Source organism: Manacus candei, unplaced genomic scaffold (assembly GCF_025592945.1).
Source record: "Manacus candei isolate 608988 ecotype Guabito, Panama unplaced genomic scaffold, ASM2559294v1 h1tg000022l, whole genome shotgun sequence".
In the NCBI taxonomy this organism is placed as follows: Eukaryota; Metazoa; Chordata; class Aves; order Passeriformes; family Pipridae; genus Manacus; species Manacus candei.
The window spans coordinates 4,719,709-4,735,103 of record NW_026138070.1 but is presented as its reverse complement, the minus strand read 5'-3'; the positions used below and the strand labels follow the sequence as shown (position 1 = coordinate 4,735,103).

The following is a 15,395-nucleotide window of genomic DNA, read 5'->3' as shown; positions in this document are numbered from 1 at the left end:
TAATTCTACTAACATGCCAACAATCACTTTAATCTCTTCCACTTAACAACTCATGAACCTTTTATGAACATAATCTTCTAGAAGGTAGCTGGTAATACAAGATAATCCCAGTACAAGTTTAATTAAAACTACAAACTACATATAGCTCCATGCTCACCAACTCCTTCACGCTGGAAGAGCAAGAGTGGCTATTATTAATAGCTCTGTTAATCTGGCAAACTGAAGTGCACAGAAACAGGCTAAAGAAGCATCCAACAGGCCATTTCACACTGAAAAAAAACCCAGTCCTCACAAATTCTAACTTGCCTTAGCACAGCATTAAAAATAAATTAAAAAAAAAAAGCCAAACCTATTTTAAATAGCTGAACTAAAGCTTGCTTGCAGTTATGGATCCTACTCTTATAAAGGAAATCCAGTCCAAAATTATTCATTGTTACAGGCTACAATGGAATTCATCAGAAACAAAAAAATAAAAAGCCATTTTCCTTCAAGAAACATAGAATTTGAGTCACTTGGCTGTCAGATGGAAGTCAACACAGATTTCATTTGACTGCCAAGAGCCTTATTTGACTGGACATAAAAGACATTTGCTATTTTTAACCATACCTCATGTAATCATTTAAGCAGAGCCCTGTAATTCAGACTGGGGAGCTCTTCTCACATTCAAAAGCTGATCAGGAGACGAGTCTTTACAGTTCTGTTTAAGGCTTGGCCCCTTTCCAATAAATACAGTTTGCACTCCCCAGCTCCCCTAGTAATCATCTCCACAGCTCTTTCCCAGCTCTTCTTCTAAACCCAGTCAGAAATATTTTAAAGTGCCTGGAAGCCTCCAGAAAGCTTTTTCTGCTGACCCTGAGCACAGCCACTGCCACACCAGCCCAGGCAGGTCCACGCTGGCCACTCAGTGGACACTCCAGAGGTCGTGGGTGTCTCCAACCCTTCACTGCCCTGACTGAGAAGAATGAAGTCCAAAATCTTACTCTGCCACGTGGTGCCAAGAGTCAAACCTGCCACAAACACAGGAGTGGCACCTGCCCAGATCCCAAACCTTTAAACCACCTTCTCACCTCAAACACCAGCTGGGTCACCCTGAGTTCCTCCAAGTCCCCAAAGGAACTGGCTGTAACAAACATGAGTAAATAGATCTCTAATGATCTCTAAAATAACTCCCCTGACACACACACAATGAAGGGATGTGTAGGTGAGCTGTGACATTCTTGTGGAGAAGCACATTCCCCAAACCAGCAAGTTTTCCATATTTTTTTTCCCCACCTTTCTTTTGGATGGGACTATGCCAGGGGGAAAGGCACGGTATGGGCTCTTTTCACACCAAGAAAATAGCAAGAAATCCCACGCTGGAGACAAAAAAAAAAAGTGCACAAGCAAGCAAAATTAAACCTTGTGATCTAACACAGATTCCTTCAAACATGTTTCAGCTCTGACACTTCCCTGAGAACTAAAGGCACAGCAAATATTTTTGCCTCCAACAAGAGAGCATCAAATTTTAGACACAGTTGAATGAGTTACCACTACAGAGAAATGTGGGTTTCCTCAAGCTCAGGATCATCAAAAGAAGCCAGACTATACAAAGGCTTTGTCTTTTCAGGAATATACTCGGCTAATCCTAACAGACAAATGTAATTCAGATGGATATCCAGCTCCTGGAGGGATCAGGGACTGGTGCTATTGCTCACAGGAAGTTCTCTCACATTTGGAAAGCAGCTCCTTTAGATGTAACAGCGTTTACAGCTCCCTCCTCTTAAACGATGTGATGCATTTTATTACCCAGGGCTACCCCCAAATGTCAGAGTTTCTGCACACTCTTCATCTCTAAACAGTTTCTCACTGATGTGGAGCTTCCAATTCAGTCCCCAGAGCACTCAAGGTCTGTTTTGATACCAGTGCTTTAAAAAAAAAAAAACAAAAAAAAACCAAAAAAAACCCACAAAAACCAAAACGACGACGGAAAAAATAATCAAACCTAAAAATTGAGCTGTGCTACAGAGACAACAGTTCCAGCCCTCCCTGACAGCCAATTTATCTGCAGCCCAAATTCATAGCTAATCAAGTCAGCAGAGCAAGCCCAGCAGCCACGTGCCACGAGTTCCTCCTGCCAAACACTTCACATCTGCAGGCTCGGGAAAGGCCAGACAGTCCTGCCCAGCTGCACCAGTCACACCGGGCTAGGGCTGACTGGCCCCTCAAGTCCTAGGAACTGATGACCTGAGAGCTGTTAACATCAAGGAACTAAGCAGCAGAGATCTCAAAGGGGTGTTTAAGTGATGCTCCCAAATAGGTTCTGCCCACCAGAAAACAAACAAAAAAAAAACAAACAAACCCACTTTACTTTCAAAACTTAAAATATTTTTTAGCACTGAACTTAAACACTGAAGACAAGGGCTTTGCTGCTGCATTGAAAGGGTACTTCTAAGGTCCCTTTTAAGTCTGGTGTCCTTCTGTATCATCATAATGTGGAATATGAAAGCAGTGGACCCTGCCTTCATTTTCTCTCAAAAAAAAAAAAAAAACAATTAGCAGAGGAAAAAATAAGTCACATTAACAACTCCAGCACACTCATACACATGCCTAAGTCCACTCATAAAACAAGGAAATCCTCTTCTCCCCAGACATGCTCCCTGAGAGTTGTTTGTATATTTTATTTTAAAGTGGAAAGAATATTTTGGTCTCTCACCACGGCCACCACCTCTTCTGATCACCAACAGAAAGGCTGCAGGAGGTCACAAACCCATCCAGCCCCAGAGAGAACAGACCCACCTGGACTTCAGAGACTTCACATCACACAGGTATCAGTGCAAGGATTAATCACTTCTGTCTCATTTTCTTCCCTGGAGCCCACCCTTCCTCTCACCAGGGAGAGGGAGAGAGAAGCTCAGTGAGAACATGGATTTTATTCCTCATCCACCCACTGGACCACAGCCTGATTCTAAAGAACCATATTTAAATGAAGTTCAAACCATGTTCCTACTGAACTAGATCCTAAAGAACATATTTTTATTAAAACCAAACATGTAGAAATAGAAATACCTGAGAAAGTGTAGAAATAGAAATACCTGAGAAAGAGTAGAAATAGAAATACCTGAGAAAGAGTAGAAATAGAAATACCTGAGAAAGAGTAGAAATAGAAATACCTGAGAAAGTGTAGAAATAGAAATACCTGAGAAAGTGTAGAAATAGAAATACCTGAGAAAGTGTAGAAATAGAAATACCTGAGAAAGTGTAGAAATAGAAATACCTGAGAAAGTGTAGAAATAGAAATACCTGAGAAAGTGTAGAAATAGAAATACCTGAGAAACAACCTTCTGGCTTTCCTGAGCTTCCTAATGGGTGACACCTCTGTCCATCTTAAGAGGCTCATTCAACATTTATAACTCCACCTTTGTGCATTTGAAAGCAAAATCCCAATTTCATTCACTGGAAGGAGGAAGAGGGAACATTACTCAGAATGAATTTCCAGTATTGATTGAGAACTGTGCCCTGACTGAGCAGTCAATTAGTAACAGGAGGGACACCAAATACAGGAACTCTCCACCAGTAACCCCCAAAATCACCCTGCTATCACCCACATAAAGACATATCTCTTCTGCTGAAAGCACAAGGAAGTAAATCAGGGGCAAGAAGTTACAGTCAGTTATTCCTACAAAGCTTATTTTAAAGGCAAACTTGATTTAGAACAAGAATTAGAGCATGAAACAGTTCTGAGAGCCAAGGAAAACAGCGAGCCAGAAATTGATTCTAAAACTTCAAGGGGAAAAAAAAAAAATCAATATAACTCAAATTTGACAGCTAACAGAACAGGCATTTAAAAAACAATAAGAATAATTTCCATTCAATACCAAAGAATTAGATATTTTCTACAGCTGCTGCTACCAGAAGATCCTTAACTACTCTGCCATGGACAAGTAATACCAAATAGATGCTGCTGATACATCCAGACAAATAACAGATGCAAAGATACAACATAAAGTTGCCAGCAGAATTAGCCTTTGAAGTAAAAGAAGAGCAACCATGTCTTAAATTAAAAGGTACAGTGAGAAAGGGATGATCTGCACTCACATGGACTCGGAGGCAAATATGCCATTATTTATGTTTTTAAAGCATTAACTACCTATTTCATGATCCCTGCAAAAGGAAACGTGTCAGTTTAACTGAGTTAAACACACATTTTCAGATTAGCAAAGTAAACAGATATAGAAAATTGGCACCTTCTGATTGCTTAACAACTATAAAACTTCCTGATAACGATGGCAAAGCACCCTCACACCTATTTCATCAGCAGAAAAAAAACACAACTGCAGTGAGTTATTCAGCTCAAGGTCAGGCAACATGTTTTTTGGGAGGGTTTTTAAGTGTCTGGAGCACAATCCAAATATTGTGATACCAAAATGTAAATTCTTGTTAGGAATTAACAACATGCAGCCTTTGCAGCCTCTCTGGCTGTGTGCTTGTAGCGTGACCCTTTATCATCTCCAGGCATTAAATACATGACCTAATTATGGGATCTTTGGGATTTAATACAGGAAACACGCTTGGTTTCAAGGAGAATGTCATAAACAAGAGGCCTCACTGGTTAATAATCCCTTCTTTCTACCCAAGAACATCCAACATGTGCACGAGGGCTCCGAGAAGTCCCAGCCAGAAGTGTCACCAAAGACTTGACTGAACACACACACAAAAGTAATTACTCCCCACATCTTGCTAAACTCGTACTTTGGGAGAAAAGCTGTGGAAGGAGTTATTTGCTGACTAATTAGTGCAGGGAAAGAGAACATTAATTGCAGCAGGGCTGCAGCCACGGAACACGGGCAGGGCCGGTTTCGTTCCTCACACATTCCAGCCGTGGAAAGAGAAGCATGCACTTACACAATAAAGCCCAACAATAAAAGGCTGAGGCCATTCAACATGAAGACAAGCAGGAAATAAGAATCAAATGACTTTTTCCAGCCAGAAGAACGAGCAGATATGCTGTTTACAGGCTGTTTAACAAAGCCGGCCCTGGAAGGTGAGCTGTGACAGTGGCTGAGACACAGAGAAAGAAATATATCCTCAAACACTCAGATTAATCATCAAAAAAGCAGAGCAGGTGGAATCTCAAAGTCTCCAGGAGGGAAATGGGTATAATTATGAAAAAAAAAATCTAAGCAGAGGTATAAAATAAACGTGTTACATTTGTGCTGCCCTGCTAAAGGATGTGTGAGATGTAACAGGGTACCACTGATAAATTGAGCACCTCCCTAAGAATGACTACAATAAAAAAATAAAGAAATAAAGCTTAAGATTACCAGACTACCTGCACCACTACCCTTTCACCTACTGCCCTCCAATATCTCCAAACTCTGATGAAGAATTCAAACAGCAACCAGGGCAGCTCGGAAGAGAACTCGGATTCTGCCTAAGTTTCCTTTCAAGAGGAAGGTTTCCCTGATTAACCACAGATACAAGGGGCAAATCACAGCAGGATCTCAAAAAAGAAAACAAAATGAATTTCACTTCACTCAAAACACGCCCATTTCAATTTTGTTCCCGGTGACAGCAAATAAACCTGTGTGTGACACAACAATAAACCTACAGGTTAAGTCGTATTACAAATTAAATACATTAGAAATTAAATGCTCAGCCTAAATTAGCCTTAGGGTAAGCCAGTTTACCCCCTGATGACTTACTAGCTGGGCATTTGATTCACAGAAACCTTTCAGTGTATAGAGAAGTAAGTTAGTTGAATCACTGAGTAAAGTTTTGCCATCTTAAGGGTTCACATTAGAAGGCAAGGAACATAATTCAGTGGTTTAAGGAGCAGTCAGAGGCAGGTCTATTAAGTTTCATGAAAATGAATGACCTCAGAGACATAAATTAGATTTCCTGCACCTCGCTCCCAGTTTGTAAAAATGAGGATTAAGTGTTTAAAAGTCTCCTGCACCGACCTCATTAGAAGATCTTTAATGGAGACATCCCTTCTGAGACAAAAGGTACCACCCTGGCACAGCCACAGCAGGTGCCAGAAGGACACACAACTGCTGTCAAATTGTGGGTGTTTTAGTCACCTCAAGCAGGAAACAACTGCTCTGAAGAACCTCCCCACACATCAAGTCCTCTTTCTGAATTCCAAGCCAGTCTGAAGGTCCTGATTGCCTGGACACCCTGATTTTTTTAGTGGGTATTTCTCAGGGAAATGCAACCCCTAAAGCACTGGAATTCCGGGATGTGCAGCACTTTCTTCTTCCATATTCATGACACTTTTCATTTTAACATGCATGAATGAAGACTCCTAAATCAAGGAGAAGATAAAGAGGCATTTTAGCATCAACACCATGTATTCCAGTCCCTTGTGGACGTTGGCATCAGCAGACTACTGTCACATACACACTTGTTTAAGAAGATTCATAATCCTTAAACACATATATTTAATAGCTTTGATATTTAGCACAAAGCTGCTGATCCCCTAACATCCTGTAATACATAGTTAATTACTAACTGAATTTGCCATTTTCTTCAAACCAGGGAATAAACTGGTTGCCAAAATAGTGAGCTTTGACAGAAACCACCAGAGTCTGGTTTAATTCTCTAGTCCACCACCCCAAAACACTCAAGTTTCGATCCTCCTGCTCCCATGTAATCATTGGAGGTTTAAAACATGGTGCAGTCTAACCAAATATATATATATATGTATGTATAGGTGATGGGTGTCCCAATGTACATCACAAACAATCCCCCCAGGTAGATTCCCCCATCCACTCCCCTACACACATTCCCACTCCCATGATTCCATGTACAGAATTCCAACTGTAAGATCCAGAGTTTAACAACCAATACCTGCCTAAGAATCTCATATACAGCACTTGCAAGGTATCTGAGATCAAACAAGATCCATCACGTTTTAGTCCCCTAAAATGAATTAGGTAAACTCTAGGTGAACATCCACTTGTGCATTTTTTTAGTCCCCTAAAATGAATTAGGCAAACTCTAGGTGAACATCCACTTGTGCATTTTTTTAGTCCCCTAAAATGAATTAGGCAAACTCTAGATAAAGATCCATTTGTGGGAGAATTGGTGTGAACACACACACAGATTCGGGTCAAACCAAACAAAAGCCTGTCGAAAAATGTTAAAGGTGATTTCTCGCCAAGAAGAAATTCTGTTCCTTAATGTTTTTATTTGTTTTCAGTATAATATGCAACAGGAATGTTTCCCCTTTATATATATGCCTGCTCCCAGACCAGCTGACACTCACAATGCTCCAAAAAAAGGAAGGAATATCTGCAGGAATATGGGCCAAGTGCCCAATAATTGCCTGTTCCACCCCAAACCCGCTGACCACATGAAAAGGACCAACACAAAGGAGACACTGCTCATCATCCACACACAGAAATATTTATTAGCACTGGATGACACCACTTCCTTTCTCCTTCTTTCACCCAGTTTCTCAGAGAAAACAAACTTCCCTAATTCACCTCACTCCCCCCTTTCCCTTCCTCCCCAATTCCCTTCTCCTCTCATTCCATGCCAGTAATGAATCTCCAACCAGCCACATTCATCCCAGCATTCCTGAAAGTTTTGTGCAAGCCAGCAGATGGATAGGAAAAAACTCCCTAATTAATTACATCCCCAGCAAGGCATGGCCAGACACAAACCAGCCTTTGGAGTTTTGCTTGGCAGCCACAGCCATGTTACTCTTCCCCTCCACTGTCAGGAAGAAGAGGGGGGGAAAAAAAGAGGATTTAACTGGCAACGGGGATGGAGGGGGCAAATTTCAGGACTTACAGGCTCCTGTTCCCTCAGCAGAAACACTAAAACAGAAATTTCATTATTCCTGCTGGTTATGAAAATAAATTTACACTACAGCCTTCACTAGAAAAGATCAGGCAACATCCATCACCATAAAACAGAAATCCTGTTCCATATTTGAAAACAGGCCAATGCTGACTCTCAGTACCAGGGATTAATAATACCATGGTAAGGGATTTTTTATTACAGATTAAATATGTAGATCAACTAAGACCTCAAAATTAATGAGCACTCATTTTCTTCCACTTACCCGGAATCTTATAACAGTGAACTAACCTCTCATTTGTGTTCTGTAGGAAGAACAAAAAAGACAATCAACATGTTCAAAGAACTGCCCATTTTTCAATAACTCAATCCTCAAAATTTACTTTTTAATCTATCAAATCTAGGCAATACCTAAACTGATTGAATTTTCAGAGTTGCACCTCTGACAGAATTAAGATGCCAAAGACAAATAAATCCTTCATGTCTCCAACTCAGAGGAACACCATCAGCTTTGACAGCTGCATTCCGTGGACACATTTCTAAGAATTCCAAAGAAAAAGGTGATTATTATCCCCACTGGGCCTAGAGGGGAAAGTGATGTTTGTATCCAAGCCAGTCTCCCTTTTCTCCAGGTCAACCTACAATTCCAAACTAACAGACATTTGCATCAAAAAAACCCCACAAAACCCAAAACAAACCCGCCACAACACCTTTTGAAGGGGGAACAGCCAGCTAATATTTCCATCTGTGTGTGTTTTTCAGCCACTTCCAGCAATTCCTTGCCCCTGCAGCCTTGGAGAGCAGAGGGAGCCAGGGCAGCATTCAGATCTTGTTTGCTCCTTTGTTCCCCCCTCAGCCTCTCTGAAAGGAGCAGTTGGGCACAGCCACCAACATGAGCAGAGCTGGTGGCAAAGGCTGCTGGCAAAGCCACAATGCAGCCTTGTGGATCCTCGGGGATCCCCCTCCCAGCATTGCTTGGATTTTCCCCGCTGGAAAAGCCGTTTCCAAAGGGCAGCTGATGGCACTCCCCTCCCCGTGCCAGCCGTGCCAGCCTCCCCCCTCTGCCAGCCTCCCCCCCCTCCACATCAGCGCCCTGCAAAGCTTTTAAAAAAAGCACCTTAAATAAACAGGTCTCCAGTCAATAGGGGGTTTTGTTCTGTTATGGTTCAAAGACGGGTTTCTCTTGAAATACACGGTATTTTAAGCCTATTGATTGAACTTTGAGCCCTGAGCTAAAATCACAGAGTATGCATCCCTTTAAGTCAAACTGGATGATTTGTTCAGGCTTCATGCAACTGTAACAACTGCAATATATAGCAAAACCAGAGTGAAAAATAGCTGAACATTAAAAATAGTTAGTCCAGCCACGACACCATCCTAAAAAAACACACCAACCTGCACATTAGGAACTTAAGAGTTGGTTGTTTCGAGCTTGTTTGGGTTTTTTTAGTAGTTAAAAAGGGGTGGTTGGGGTTGGAGTTAATTTATGTAGTCCCTCCCTCATCTCATTTCAGGATCACATAATAACTAATTGTTTTCCAATTGTCTTTTTAACAACTAGAAATTAATCACAATTCGAGCACTGTACTCATACACTACCCTAAAAAAACACGCCAACCTCTACATTAGAAACTTAAGAGCTGGTTGTTTCAAGCTTGTTTGGGGTTTTTTTAATAGTTAACTCTGACCCCAACCACCCCTTTTTAATTTATGTAGTCACTCCCTCATCTCATTTCAGGATCACATAATAACTAATTGTTTTCCAATTGTCTCTTTTTTTTTTTTTTAAGCCAGAAATTAATCACAATTCGAGCACTGTACTCATACACCAACAACAGAGAGTGTGATGTTCCTGGAGCTTACAGTGTCCTTAAATATGGCTCATAATGAAATCAAAGCTCCCCTCAGGCCATCTCAGTGCATGAACAGCAGTGCTGAGAGGACAACACACCTTCTGCTGTGCCATTACATGGCCACTAACACAGCCCTGCTGAATTCTGCATGCTCAGAGCACACTTGCTTCCCTCCCACTCCCAAAAGTGAAATAACTTCTTTATGGGCCAAACATGGCTAGGACAGAGAGATGCATTTTGCAGCTGTGATGGTAAATTTACAAACAGAGTGTTATTAAACCAGCCTGTTATTGAACTGCAACGTCAGAATGCCGGGTTTTTTCTCACCTAAGCTGCAATCTGCATTAATAATTATGGAATCACAGATCTGGAAGGGGCACACAAGGATCATCCAGTCCAACCCCTGGCCCTGCACAGACACCCCAACAATCCCACCCTGTCCCTCAGAGTGTTGTCCAAACCCTCCTGGAGCTCTGGCAGCCTTGGGGCTGTGCCCAAACCCTGGGGAGCCTGTTCAGTGCCCAAAAACCCTCTGGGGGAAGAACCTTTTCCTGAGATCCAACCTGATCCTGGCCTGGCACAGCTTCATTAATTCACAGTTTCAAAAACTGTACCCACCATATCTCTTTATGCTCCTGAACACTGTTGGTTATTTGCCTTTTGCTGTGGCAGCACTGAATTCATACCCACAGCTCCCCAGGGTGGACTCTGCATGCAAACAGCTCCCACCCTAAGGTAAAACAAATCCCTGGATGCAAAGAAATCACTGGTTTTTAATCCAGCTACTTAATTACTGGTTAAGGCAGGTCTGTCTCTCCCAGTTCCATTCACCTCTTCTGCCCCAGGAATGCCTCCTATTTTGAAAAGCTTTGTCCAGATGGAGAGTTATCCCTCTCTCTGTCACTCCACAGCACCAATTCCCAGGGCACAGGAATCTCTGAGCCACAGAGAGGCAGCACAAGTATTTCACTGCACCTCTCTGAACTCACAGCACAGCATTCCTGCAGACAATAGCCCACAGGGACATTACCACTGGCCACACCAAAGCCGTGGGAGTGGGAGAAAAATACCCAAAAAAAGTGTCCTCAACCACCACAGAATTATTCAGGTAAGGAAAATGAAGTCATTTACCCCAATTGCACACTGAAGTCAGCTGAAGAGTCAAAAACAAAACCAGGAGGCCTCATGATTAAACCATGACAGTCACTGTTTCCTATTTTCCACAGGATCCAGCACACTGGCAACTTTTCCTCAACACCCACATGTTATCTTTTCACCCACTCCTGCAGACCTCAGTATCACCAGCCAGCTGAAGTCACCAGTGAGCTGACTGAGATTTTACCATCCCCCCAACAAGCCAACAACCCAAAAATCTCAACCCCTCGTGCAGCAGTTGCTCTTTCACAGCCTCAACACCCCCCCCCACACACACAGTCCCAGTCCTGCAAGGGCTCCATGGTCTTTATGGGGCCACTCCAACCCCACATATCCTACAACCCGTTTGGGCCTTTCCAAAGCTGCTGCTGTAAAAACAAAAGCCATCAACAGTCCCCAGGAGAGGAAACCATGGACACACTGAAGCCAACTCTGCACATTTCTTTTTGCCACCCCACGCACTCATCTGACCTATCCCCCCCCGCCTTGGCAGCAGTTTTCCCTGCACAAACACACACACCCCTCCGGACCAAACAACCCAAAGCCAACACACAGACCTGAAGGGCAGCAATTTGGTTTTTTTTTTTGGTTTTGTTTGTTGGTTTTTTTTCATTTTGGGGGGGTGGAGAAGGTGGAACACGAAAGAAAGTTGCGAGGGGTTCAATGGAGTGCACTTCCGAGTCTCACCTCATGTGCTCCCTCTCCACATTCACTCCCAGACACCGAGCAGAGGGAGGGGAGGAGGAGAGAACATACACAATGTTTTGGCGCCCTTTAGCTTCTAATTCACTATTTTCTTTTTTGGCCGAGGGACCAAAAGGCCGCTCTGGGGAAGGAGGAAAAGGCAGACAGCGCTTCTCGGTCCCGATCTTTCACTCCTCCGAGGGAAAAAGGGGCCGTGTGTGAGCGGGAGAGCCCGGTCCCAAACACAGCGGAGCGCTCGGAGGAGAACAATGAGCTCCCAGCCTGGGCATTGTGTGCATCCACCTCCCGCTCGTCCCTCCACACCTCGGCAACCAGCACGCAAATCCCCAAAAATCACTCGTCCCCCGACCCAGGCCACCGAAATCAACCCCACCCCGCAATTTATGGGGACGAACCGGAGGAGTAAAAGCCGAGATGAGGCGTATTTACCAGAAGTGCTTTTATTATTAGAGAAACGCTTCCACGCCTCTAAACCACCACCATGGATTTCTCAGTTCTGAGGGAGCTGGGTAGAAAAATAGAACCAAACCCACCAAAACCAAAAAAAAAAAAACCCACCAAAATGTTTGCCTGGCAATCCCAGAACAACAGGAAAAAAAAAAAAACAACCCCGTTGTACGTGTCACATTATTCAAAAACGTGGAGTGTGCCTTTTACAACCCACGACTACTTCTTTTGACACAGTGTTCATTTTTATCTGGTTAAAACCCACATTTAAGAACAGACGCGCCGCCTGAATTGTATCACTTCGGGTTTGCTCCAAAAAAAAAAGGCATTTTTATTACATTTGAGCAGTAAGAACCAGCGGCTGAGAGGCTCCTCAACTCAGCGACATCAGAGCACGAGCAAAATAATATCTCTGATTTCCATAACCGGCCAAGGTAACCCAGGAGCAAACAGCCATCAAACAGCAGCACAAAAAACCTCCCGAGCTCCCAATCTTCCAAGAACGACACTGCTTCGAGGAAAAACTCAGCATAAGAAGCCAGCAACCCAAAATAACTGCAAGCAGCCCGTAAAAATAAATCTGAGGGGCAAAGGCACCTCGACAATGAATCATATTGTTTTCTTCCCAGCAATTTCTCCAGCAGCCAATGAAGCCTCCAATGTTTTCTACCTCCTACTACTTTTTTTCTGGTTCTGGGCATCTTCTTTTCACGCTTTAGGAAGGAGAAAATGGGAACCGAACAAAACAAACACACACACACACATAAAAAAAAAAAAAAAGGAAAGAAAGAAAAAAAACCCCACCCCTTCCTAGGCTACTGAAAATGTTGTGATTAAATCCATTTGCATAAAATCTTCATTTCACAATTCCGTACCCGCACACACACACGAAAACAAGTATGTGTCTTTTGAACAGCTCACTCGATTTTTCCCTAAATCATATATATTTAAAGCCATATATCCCGTTCATTTAGAAGGTTCACAAGTTAAAAACCTTTCTCCGAGAGCATTATCTCTCTATTGAGCATCAGGGCAGGCACGACACGGCAGCAATAAAGAAATAAACAAACAAACAAACAGAACCTCCGAAATAAAATAAATGAAATAAATGCATAAAATAAAGAAATAAAATACTGAAATAAAGAGATAAAGCGAAGAAAAAGAAAGAAATAAAGTAAAATGAAGAAAAATAAAGAAATAAAATAAGGAAAAAATAAAATAAAGAAATAAAATAAAGAAACGAGGAAACAAATGAAGAAATAAAGAATTACAAGAAATAAAGAGGTAAAATAAACAAATAAAGAAATAAATTCACAGATAAAGAAATAAATTCATAATTAAATAAATAAAAAGCCGAACACACAGACCAAACACAGCCAGACCCAGCACCCAGAACTCCGACGAGGGACTTTCTCACCCCCCCCCAAATCCCCCAAAACACACACACACACACACACAAATCCCCCCGAATTCCCGGCGGAGTTCCCTCTCCCAGCGCTCCCTCCCCTCGCCTCCCGCACTCCCCACGGCTCCAAGCCCCGGATTCCCTGGCTAACAGGGAAGGGCCTCGCAGCCCGGCACAACAAAACCCCTCCGAGCCCCCCTCCCACCCACCCACCTCTGCGGGCTCTACACCATCCGCGGCGGCTCCGGGGCGCTGCCGGGACAAAGCGGCGGCGGAGAACAAGGGGGGGACGGCGAGCGAGCGGCGCTCAGCAGCGGCAGCCCAGGGGCATCTTCCCGGGGAACAAGGAGGGGATGGAGGAGGAGGAGGAGGAGGAGGAGGAGGAGGAGGAGGAGGAGGAGCGGCCGGTGCGGGCCCCCCGCGCTGCCCCCGCCCGGCCCTGCCCTCACGCACGGCACGCACGGGCCGGGCACGGCCAGCGCCGCCGGCGGCACGCGCCGGCCCCGCAGTAACGCCGCGCGCCATTGGAGGAGGCGCCGCGCCGCGCGCCGCCGAGGGCGGGGCGGGCCAATGGCGGCGGCCGATGGAAGGGGGTCGGAGGAGCGGGGCGAAGGCGGAGCGGGGCGCGGGCACAAAGGCGGCGGCGCCCGGACACGGGGGGTGTCCCCCCTGCCCTCCCCGCGGCCCCCTCTGCCCCACAGCCCCTTCTCCCTTCCGCCTCTTCCAACCCCCTTCCTCACCCTTGTTCCTATCCTCTTCTCTTCTCCCTTCTTTCCCCCCATCTCTTCCCCCTTCCTCAACCCCTTTCCCTTCCCTATGGCCCTTTTCTCCACCTCTTCTTCACCTTCTTTCCCGTCTTCCCCATCCCTCCTTCCCCCATTTTCTTCCTCCCTCTCTCTTCCCCCATCTCCTTCTTCCTCTTCCCCATCCCTCTTTCCCCCATCCTACCTTCCCCCATTCCCTTCCTCCCCATCCCTTCTTCCCCCATTCCCTTCCTCCCCTTTCTCTCCCCCCATCCCCTTCTCCCTCTTTGCCATCCCCCTTTTCCCCACCCCTTCTCCCCCTTCCCCTTCTTCCCCATCTTCCTCTTCCCCACTCCCTTCACCCCCCTTTCCATCCTTCTCCATCCCCTTCTTCTCCTCTCTTTTTTCCCCTCCCTTCTCTTCCTGCTCCCCATCCCCTTCTTCCTCTTCCCCATCCCCCTCTTCCTCACCCCTTTCCCCTCTTCCCCCCGCAGTGGTTCAGGGGGTGGGTTTGATGTCTCAAATGTCTCAGCCATCACAGGGGTTGTTTTTGGGGTGTCTCCATCCCCTGCTGCCCTGACATGGGAGTGTGAGCCCCCCCAGACCCCCTGCTCCCAGCACAGCCTGCCCCTGCCCTGGCACCATGGATTTTGGGCACAGAATCCCAAAATCCCGGAATCACTGAGCTTGGAAAAGACCTTCAGGATGATTTGAGTCCACCCTGTGCCCGACCCCCACCTTGTCCCCCAGCCCAGAGCTCTGAGTGCCACAACCAGCCCTTTCTTGGACACCTCCAGGGGTGGGGACTCCAAACCTCCCTGGGCAGCCCCTGCCAAGGCCTGACCACCCTTTCCATGAGGAAATTCCCCCTGATGTCCAACCTGACCCTCCCCTGGTGCAACTTGAGACCAAAAATCAGAGTCACTGAATGGTTTGGGTTGGAGGGACCTTAAAGCCCATCTGATCTTCCACGGGCAGGGACACCTCCCGCTATCCCAGGTTGCTCCAAGCCCTGTCCCACCTCACCTTGGACACTTCCAGGGGTGGGGCAGCCACCAGGTGGGTTATCCAGCATCCCATGGCAGTGCCCAGAGCATCCCTGGTGTTGTGCTGCTCCCTTTGGGAATCCCATCTCTCCCACCCCCCATCCGTGTCCGCCGTGCGCGTTCCCTGCGAGTCCCCTCGTTCTCATGAATAACTAAACAGTTTATCAGCACTACGAGTAAATGTGTTGGAAGTGTCTTCAGTGGGAGGCAAGGTACAAAATTTTATGGCTCTGGCAGAAGCTTTTGGCTGCGCTGT

At 45.2% G+C, this 15,395-nt stretch overlaps 1 protein-coding gene across 1 annotated transcript in view; it reads right to left on the bottom strand.

The window, feature by feature from the left end:
- The window catches only part of RERE (arginine-glutamic acid dipeptide repeats), a 204,189-nt gene extending 190,460 nt beyond the window's left edge, over positions 1-13,729 (bottom strand). The window contains exon 1 of the mRNA XM_051786293.1: positions 13,564-13,729. The gene's annotated coding sequence lies outside the window, so the exon portion shown is untranslated. The remainder of the gene's footprint in view (positions 1-13,563) is intronic.
- Positions 13,730-15,395: the final 1,666 nt, after the last annotated feature.